This window comes from Colobus angolensis, unplaced genomic scaffold, assembly GCF_000951035.1.
Source record: "Colobus angolensis palliatus isolate OR3802 unplaced genomic scaffold, Cang.pa_1.0 Scaffold180, whole genome shotgun sequence".
NCBI lineage: Eukaryota > Metazoa > Chordata > Mammalia > Primates > Cercopithecidae > Colobus > Colobus angolensis.
In genome coordinates, this window is record NW_012114933.1 from 5,596,851 (window position 1) to 5,607,250 (window position 10,400).

Consider the following 10,400-nt stretch of genomic DNA (forward strand, 5'->3'; position numbering starts at 1 on the left):
TATTTAATATTGGATTAGATTCCTTATATTACACCTTTGTTGTAGAAGCCCTTGACCTGCCTTTAGCCAGAATCCCCCCTACCCTTGATGTCTCCTGTTAGTAATTTTCCATCCACCGTCACCTCCCTCACAGACATGGTGCTTGTTCCTTGGCTATAAATCCCTTGCTGTCTTTGCTGTATTCTGAGTTGAGCTCAATTTCTCTCTCCTGTTCCAATAGTCATGACCCTTATTGTAGTAATCTTGAATAAATTATTCATTGTGTTTAACAAGTGTCGGGATAATTTTCTTTAACAACGCAAGCATTCCCCCTGCCCCATTCCCAGGAGGACCCTAGCCCACATTTGGTAATACGTTTCCTAATCTGTAAAATGGGGATGTTCTTTGAATAAATACCTAATACTCAGACATCACAAGTACTTTCAATTTATTGTGATGTTGCAGTCTGAGGCCCCTGTAACTCTGGAAGTAAAGAAAGCCACATGATAAACAATGGCACATCTTTCTCAGGTGTAAATTGCTTGAAGCTTTTACAACTTTAAGCTACCCAGTGTTCCAGTCTGGAGGAAGAAGTGAAGCCCAGAAAAGATTATATGAAAGTGGCTTTATCTAGAGTTGAACCCTCTACAGATGTTAATGATTGGTATATTTTCTCCTTAAATACGTAAAACACAAATCACCAAATGTACCTACTTCTTGGACTTTTCCTGCAAAGCACTCATAAAGCCAATGGAAAGATAACATTAAACACAGAGTCTGAAGATATAGCCCCAAGTAAGCTCTCAAAAACAAAAAATACATTTGAAGAAAGATGTTTTTCTTTTTTTCTTTTCTTTTTTTTTTTTTTTTGAGATGGAGTCTCGCTCTGCGGCCCAGGCTGGAGTGCAGTGGCCCGATCTCAGCTCACTGCAAACTCCGACTCCCGGGTTCACGCCATTCTCCTGCCTCAACCTCCTGAGCAGCTGGGACTACAGGCGCCCGCCACCTCGCCCGGCTAGTTTTTTGTATTTTTTAGTAGAGACGGGGTTTCACCGTGTTAGCCAGGATGGTCTTGATCTCCTGACCTCGTGATCCGCCCGTCTCGGCCTCCCAAAGTGCTGGGATTACAGGCTTGAGCCACCGCGCCCGGCCGATGTTTTTCTTTAAAACTAATATGAATGTTTTATTTTGCCTCTCGTTTAAATAGCTGTAAAAGCTTTAAGCAATTTACACCTGAAAAAGATGTGCCTTTGTTTATCATGTGGCTTTCTTTACTTCCAGAGTTACAAGGGCCTCAGATTGCAAGGTCACAATAAATTGAAAGTACTTGCAATGTCTGAGTATTAGGTATTTATTCAAAAAACATTTATTGAGCACCTATTGTGTTACAGTCTAGGCTCAGTGTCTTAAAGAGCTTTTGAAATAAACGTTTACTTTTTAAAAGTAATTTTTAAAAACATTTACTTTTTAAAAATTTTTTTTTACTTTTTGTGGGTACATAATAGGTGTATATATTTTGGGGTACATGAGATGTTTTGATACAGGCATGCAATGTGTCATAATTACATCATGGAAAATGAGGTATCCATCCTCTCAAGCATTTATCCTTTGTATTACAAACAATTCAATTATACTTTTAGTTATTTTAAAGTGTACAATTTAATTATTGACTATAGTGACCCTGTTGTACTATCAAGTACTAGATCTTATTCTTTCTATTAAAAAAAAAAAAAACATTTACTCTTAAAGTGTATTTTCAAAAATAAGCATTCAAAAAAATTACTGATTAGTGATTTTTTTGTTTATTCACACATTCATTAATTCGACATTTATTGAGCCCCTAGTGGATACCTGGTACACATCTGTGAAGAAGCTAAAATAAACAAGAGAAGTTCTCTGCCCACAAGCGGAAGCCTGAGGCCTACTTAGAAAGCATGTGATTAGGGCCAGGTGCGGTGGCTCAAGCCTGTAATCCTAGCACTTTTGGAAGCCAAGGCGGGCAGATCATGAGGTCAGGAGATCGAGACCATCCTGGCTAACACGGTGACACCCCATCTTTACTAAAAATACAAAAAAAATTAGAAAAGTAACCAGGTGTGGTGGCGGGTGCCTGTAGTCCCAGCTACTGGGGAGGCTGAGGCAATAGAATAGCTTGAACCCGGGAGGTGGAGGTTGCAGTGACCTGAGCCACTGTTCTCCAGCCCCTGGGCAATGAGAGCGAGACTCCAACCCAGAAAAAAAAAAAAGAAAAAAAGTAGGCCAGGCACGGTGGCTCACGCCTGTAATCCCAGCACTTTGGGAGGCCGAGGTGGGTGGATTACGAGGTCAAGAGATCGAGACCATCCTGGCCAACATGGTGAAACTCCTTCTCTACTAAAAATACAAAAATTAGCTGGGCGTGGTGGCATGTGCCTGTAGTCCCAGCTACATGGAAGCTGAGACAAGAGAATCACTTGAACCCAGGAAGCAGAGGTTGCAGTGAGCCAGGATCACGCCAGTGCACTCTAGCCAGCCTGGCAACAGAGCTAGACTCTGTCTCAAATAAATAAACAATTATAAGCAATTAATAAGGCCAGGCACGTGGCTCACTCCTATAATCCTAGCAATATTTGGGAGGCTGAGGCAGTTGGATCACTTGAGGTTCAGAGTTTGAAACCAGCCTGGCCAACATGATGAAACCCTGTCTCTACAAAAAATACCAAAAAGTAGGCCAGACACGGTGGCTCACGCCTGTAATCCCAGCACTTTGGGAGGCCAAGGTGGGCAGATCACCTGAGATGGCAGTTCGAGACCAGCCTGACCAACATGGAGAAACCCTGTCTCTAATAAAAATATAAAAATTAGCCAGGCATGGTGGCACATGCCTGTAATCCCAGCTACTTGAGAGGCTGAGGCAGGAAAATCAGTTGAGCCCGGGAGGCAGAAGTTGTGGTGAGCCAAGATTGCGCCATTGCACTCCAGCCTGGGCAACAAGAGTGAAACTCAGTCTCAAAAAAAGAAAAGAAAAGAAAAGAAAAATACAAAAAGGTTAGCCAGGCGTGGTGGCAGGCACCTGTAATCCCAGCTACTCGGGAGACTGAGGCAGGAGAATCGCTTGAACCTGGGAGGCAGAGGTTGCAGTGAGCCGAGATAACGCCGTCTCACTCCAGCCTGGGCAAAAGGGGAAAAACCCCCTCTCAAAAAAAAAAAAAAAAAAAGCAATTAATAAGCCCTCATTTGTGGAAAGAATGACTATGACACATCATCTTGTTTTGGAATGGGGAGCGTTCATTCCTTTTGGGGGGATTTTTTTGTTTGATTGTTTTGGTTTGTTGTCATAATTGGATTCTGGTGTGATCATTGGAATTGAGAATGAGTTAAGTAACTTTGAAATGGTGATGAAAATAATTTAAAAAGGAAACACAAATCAAATAGTAACACCATTAATACCCCCGGGGGAGGGGGGCAGCTCTGAGTGTGTCCCTGGACTGAACATGAAACCTCAGAGGCGAGAGCACTGATTCCATTTCTCTGGAGTTTGTGCATCCCAGAAAAAAATACTTTAAAAAAAGAAAGAAAGAAAGAAACCTCAGAGGCTTGCATAAATGCTTAACAAAGTTTGTCCTTGGGCCAAACTTTTCTCCCTGTAATGCAGACATCAAACAAAAGCAAAGTAGGCTTCCGAAGAACAGTCCTGAAGCTCCCTGAAGAAGAAAGAAGCTAATTTCCTCTCTTCTGTCATTACTAAACTTATTGAAAAGGAATCTGCAATTTACATACTGCATTTCCACTTTCTCTTTCCATACCTCTGCATGCTCAATTCTGTCCCCACTCCTCTACTTGCACTGCTCTTTAACATAATATTATCAGTAAGTCTCCCTCTCTCCATTCTAACAGCACTGAACTGTCTCAGCAACTTACTTATTTCAAAAATTGTCTACAAAGTAATAAGATTCAATTCCTTTAGGATGTTTGTGTTTCCATGTGTTTATGTTCTTTCTCCCCAAATAGACTGAAGCAAATACAGTTTCTATTATACTCAAATAGCATTGTAAAACTAAAATAACTAAAAATGTCAATGTCTGGTTCCCCAGTACATGTGCTCCAAAAAGAAAATTTCACAGGATGGGGTATTTTAATCATTTTTACACTTTTTGTCAAAGCCATTTGCTTCATACCTTATTAAAGTTTTTAATCGGCGGGTACAGTGGTTTACAGCTGTAATCCCAGCACTTTGGGAGGCTGAAGCGCACCAAGATGGTGAAACCCTGTCTCCACCAAAAATACAAAAATTAGTGGATGTGGTGTGGTGGCACATGTCTGTAATCCCAGCTACTCAGGAGGAGAATCACTTGAACCCAGGAGGCGGAGGTTGCAGTGACCCGAGATGGTGCCACTGCACTCCAGCCTGGGCGACAATGAGACTCCATCTCAAAAAAATAAATATATAAAATAAAAATAATTACATAAAATAAAAATAAAATAAAGCTTTTAATCATGTAATATTTGATACATAAATATATAACATATAAATAAGTTATGAAAGGCCAGGCATGGTGGCTCACGCCTGTAATCCCAGCACTTTGGGAGGCCGAGGCAGGCAGATCATTTGAGGTCAGAAGTTCAAGAGCAGCCTGAGCAACCTGGTGAAACCCCGTCTCTACTAATACAAAAAAATTACCTTGGCATGGTGGCACATACCTGTAGTCCCAGCTACTGGGGAGGCTGAGGCGGGAGAATTGCTTGAACCCAGGAGGTAGAGGTAGCAATTAGCCAAGATCATGCCACTGCACTCCAGCCTGGGTGACAGAGCGAGACTCCATCTAAAACAAATAAATAAAAATAAGTTATGAGGCATAATAAAATAGACAACTATGAATCTACAATTCTATTCAACTAAACACCTGATCATTGCCAAATCTTTGAATGTACCTGAATTTTATGTTTATATTTACCTTTTCCTAGCTTTGTTTTTCCATATCGTTTAACCACATGTGTATGTATCTCTAAAAATATATACTGTTTCGCTTGCTTGTTTTTTAGCTTTTAAAAATATTATGCCATAGATTTAATCTTCTGCCCTTGATATTTTATCACTCAATTATATATCTTACATTCATTCATGCTGCTGCAATAGTAGGTCTGTCATATGAATACATCACTTTATTCATTCTTCTGACAATAGTCATCTGGGTTTTCATTTATGCAAATGCTGCTGCTGCAGGCATTTGTGTACATGTCTCTTGTGTGCAATTATTAGCTGCATTATGTAGTATGTCCACATTCAACTTCATGAGATAATCTCAGATTGTATTACTAAATGGTTATACCATTTCATCCACATCCCCACTAGTGGTGGATGAAACTCTACATTCTCATTAATGTAATATTCTGAGACTTCTTAATTTTTGCTAATTTAGTAGGTATAATGTGTATCTGAATGTAGTCTTAATTTTCATTTCCCTGGTCACTAATGTGGCTGGATGTCTTTCCCTAAATGTATTCACCAAAAATGTTTCCTCTTCTATTAACTGCCTCTTCATGTCTTTTGCCATTTTTCTATTGTGTTTTCATTTTTTTTTTCAATTTTTTTTTGTGTTTTCTATTGTGTGTCTTATTCTTATTTAATTGTGGAAGTTATTCATATATTCTTCACAATAATTCTTTGCGTGGTAAATTTTGTCTCCGAGTATGTGGCTTGTCATTTCACTTCCTTTATTAGCAGCTGTGTGATAGAGTTCTTGTAAATGTAATGTAAGCAGATATTTACTGGCAGGTTTCTTTAATGTTTTTGCTTCCAGGCCAAAGCAAAAGGCTGAATTCCCTTCCCTTCCTTTCTACCTTCGTTGAACATGGACCTGATATCTAGAGCTACAGCAGCCATCTTTTGATTATGAGGGAAAGACCAAGAAAAGCAGTGTCACTGGTCTTTATAACGTTTAGCTCTACTAAAAATAACCAGCAACTGGTTGCCTCCAGATTTCTTCTTATGTGAGAAAATAATAACAATAATTGGTTTAAGCCTAAAATATTCAGAACAAATACAAGGCTCAAGAGAACTTTGATTGGTATTTCTGAGAAATTTCATGTCATTATTCTAAGAAAACCTTCTACTTGAACTAACTTAATTGAATTTCTGGTCCTTGAAACTTCAAAGCCCTAAATAAAACAATTTGAGTCAATAGAAAAGGGTGCTGAGGAAGAATAAACTTTGAAGATTGAGCAATAGTTAAAGTATAGAGGAGGCAAAACAAATGGCTTTTCTGAAGTCTTTGAGGAGGAAAGGCTGTGAAACGAGGAACTCACATTGGGGGTTAGTGGAAGGTAAGACTGGTTCCAGAAGGTAGGTTATAAAAATTTGTAACTAAAAAGTACAACTGGGGTAAAGATAAATCACTCAAAATAGGTAGAGACATACTAACAACAGTCATTTAAAATAAGTACTCTGGTAGTGAAAAGAAGTCATAGTCTCTGGAGAGGACTCTGAATAAAGGTGAGTAAACTTTATCTTGCAAATCAGATTATCTAGATTCTGGTCCTTTTTTACGTATATTTCCATTTTATTTCCTATCTTTCCTAAAGGTGTTTATGGCTTCCAGTCCTTTTTCAGCTTTGCTACAGAGTATTAAGGGGAAAGTCTTCTGTTAACACTTGAGCCAGTTCCCAAGTGTGAGGAGTTTAGTTACAATCTTTAGTGAACACCCATAAAAAGGAGGTGAGTGTGTGTCTAGGATCTGATTTGGGGCCTTTTGGATGGGCAACCCAGCTCCAGAAAGATACTCTCCTTCCACCAATCTCTCCTTCTGTGTCAAGGTTGGAGGGCCTGGATTCTATGTTGTTGTTTTTTAGGAAGATAGTGTTTTCTAAAAAAGGTTCCAGTAATGAGCAAATAAAAAACATAGGTGCAGTTGCCTAGCAAATATCTGACATCTGCTGACACACAATGCATGTTTTTTTCAAAAACAAAGATTTCTGTGGATCCATACCCATTGTTTCTGCTTCCCTACCACCCACTCAACCCACTACCATAGTTCCCTAATCTACCAAAGAAACAGTGTTGATTTGTCATGACTTGTTCTTAATAAATCCACGCACACCTGGCCCTGGTGATCACCACTTCCTTTCTGTAGGGTGCTCACAAATATACAAATACTTCTTTTTTTCTTTTTCTTTATCTTTTTTTTTGAGACAGAGTCTCACTATGTCGCCCAGGCTGGAATACAGTGGTATGATCTCTGCTCACTGCAACCTCTGCCTCCCAGGTTCAAGCGATTCTCTTGCCTCAGCCTCCCGAGTCGCTGGAACTACAGTTGCCTGCCGCCAAGCCTGGCTAATTTTTGTATTTTTAGTAGAGATGGGGTTTCACCAGATTAGCCAGGCTGGTCTCGAACTCCTGACCTAGTGATCCGCCACCTTGGCCTCCCAAAGTTCTGGGATTACAGGCATGAGCCACCGTGCCTGGCCCATAAATATCTCTTTAACAATCTCTTTAAAAATATATCACCAGAAATATGTAAATCAATTACCTATAAAGTGCCTATAATCTTAAAGACAACACATGTTTTTTGTTTGTTTGTTTGTTTTAAATCTTGGACAGGCTGGGTACAGTGGCATATACCTGTAGCCCCAGCTACTCAAGAGGCTGAGGTGGGAGGATCACTTGAGCCCAGGAGTTCAAGACAAGCCTACGCAAATAGTGAGACTCTGTCTGTTAAAAAATAAAAATAGGCTCGGCATAGTGGCTCACGCCTGTAATCCCAGCATTTTTGGATGTCAAGGTGGGTGGATTGCTTGAACCCAGGTGTTTAACACCAGCCCTGGCAACACTGCAAGACCCCTTCTCTAAAAAATTTTCAAAAAAATTCGCTGGGCACAGTGACACATGCCTGTAGTCCCAGCTACTCAGGAGACTGAGGTAGGAGAATCACTTGAGCCCAGGAAATAAGGCTGCAGTGAGCCATGATAGCACCTCTGCCCTCCAGCCGGGGAGACAGAGCGAGACTCTGTCTCAAATAAAAATTAAAAATTAAAATTACAAATCTTAGGTAGGATTGCCATGTAGTTACTGGCCTGCAGTCAGAATACACCTGCTCCACCTGTTTTAGGAATCATAATAAAATTTTCCCTTCTTTCATCTTGCAATTCCTCTTCTGCTTACAATCCCCTTTGTGCTCTTCTGACGTTGCACTTGCCCCTTTCCTAGCACTCATTCTTGGGTTGATCTTTGTGGTTAATGGATCTTCTTAAGTGAAGGGAGCAGGCCTTCCTAGTTCCAAGAGTGTACTTGGCAAAATGAAGGCACATGCAGTTTAAAAAAAAAAAATGCTGGAATAAATGAATGAATGAGAAAAAGGAAAGTAAAGCAAGAGTTCAGGAAAGAGGAAGCTGTGCCCCCTCCCACTTCCTTTTTGTTGTTGTTATCAGCTCTTTTCCCCTCACATGCACTTAAGTTTGTCTGGAGTTAGAAGTGGGGAATGAGGTGGCCAGGCATGGTGGCTCATGCCTGTAATCTCAGCACTTTGGGAGGCCAAGGCAGGCAGATCACCTGAGGTCAGGAGTTTGAGACCAGCCTGCCCAATACGGCAAAACCCCGTCTCTACTAAAAATACAAAAAATTAGCCTGGCGTGGTGGTGGGCATCTGTAAGCCCAGCTACTCAGGAGGCTAAAGCAGGAGAATCGCTTGAACCAGGAGGCGGAGGTTGCAGTGAGCTGAGATGACGCCACTGCACTCCAGCCTGAGTGACAAGAGCAAAACTAATCTCAAAAAAGACAGAAAGAAAGAAAATAAGTGAGGAGTGCGGTTAATTCTCCTGCATTATTCTTACAGATCAACGACACCCCTTTATAAGTACTCTTTTGTGTCCTCAATAAGGTGAACTTCTTTTAAAAGTGGGCCTTTCTCCTTTTAAGTGACTGTATTAAGGAATAGTCCTGATGGGACAACAAAGGAATTTTCTAGGGCCACCATGCTTTTCTTCTTTATCAAGATCAGAGTCAGAAATACATTGCTGGGAGCCTCCTAACCCTCAGAGTCACACTTTCCCTTTCAGAGTTTCTCACATAACAAACTTCATTTAACTTTCCTTTGTACTCTTAAAACTCTGCCTTTGAAAAGTCTGTGACATGATGCTCAAATTTTGCACATCAAAATCATTTTGGGCATTAGTTAAACACAATCCCCCAGCCCTACCCCAGAGATTCTGATTCAGAAGCTAGGCTGGAATCCAAGCATTGTTTGGTAATTATGTTTAACAAATTCCCTCAGGAGATTCTGATGTCCATCAGAATTTGAGAATCTCAAGTATAGTCAGCCTACATTTTCATTCTCTTTGAAGAAAGTAATCACTTTCTTCAAAGAAATTACTACACGTAGGTGCAGCAAAACATAGTAATTAAACACCTGGGATCAGGAATCCAGCTCTTGAATACTCCACTGAATACTGTTGGACAAATTGCTTAGAACTCTCTGTACACCAGTTTCCTTATTTATGTATTTATTTTCTTTTTGAGACAGAGTCTCACTCTGTTGCCCAGGCTGGAGTGCAATGGCTAGATTTTGGCTCACTGCAATCTCCACTTCCTGGGTTCAAGTGATTCTCCTGCCTCAGTCTCCCCAGTAGCTAGGACTACAGGTGTGTGCCATCACATCCAGCTAATTTTTGTATTTTTGGTAGAGATAGGGTTTCACTATGTTGGCCAGGTTGATCTCAAACTCCTGGCCTCAAGTGATCCGCCCATTATTGGTAAAATGAGAATGATAATAATAGTGCCTACCTCATAGGTTTGTTGTGAAGATTAAATGAGCTAATAATATGTCAAGATCACTCAGCACAATACCAAGGCATATAGTAGGCACTCAATAGATGTTGCACATTATTATTCAAAGATTCCTGTCACTTCCTCATGAGAACCAGGTTGATGACTGTCCTATTAACCTTGAGCCTAAAGATAGCGTTCAGAGACCCTGCAAATCCTTTGCAATTGCATATAAATTACATGTTTATGTATTTTGCTGTGAACTGACTCTGTAGCCCTTCCCACATTCTCAAACAGGCTCTCTGACACCATACTGAGCTCTAGAGGTTTGCTCCTGAAAATGTGCCCTGCACTAGCAGCACCTGCATTAATGGAGGCTAATATTAAGAGAAATGCAGACTCTCAGATTCCACTCCAAATCTACTAAATCTAAAACTGCATTTTATTTTATTTTATTTTATTTATTTATCTATTTATTTATTTGAGACGGAGTCTCGCTCTATCGCCCAGGCTGGAGTGCAGTGGCCCAATCTCGGCTCACTGCAAGCTCTGCCTCCTGGGTTTACACCATTCTCCTGCCTCAGCCTCCTGAGTAGCTGGGACTACAGGCGCCCGCCACCTCGCCCGGCTATTTTTTTTTTGTATTTTTTAGTAGAGACGGGGTTTCACCGTGTTAGCCAGGATG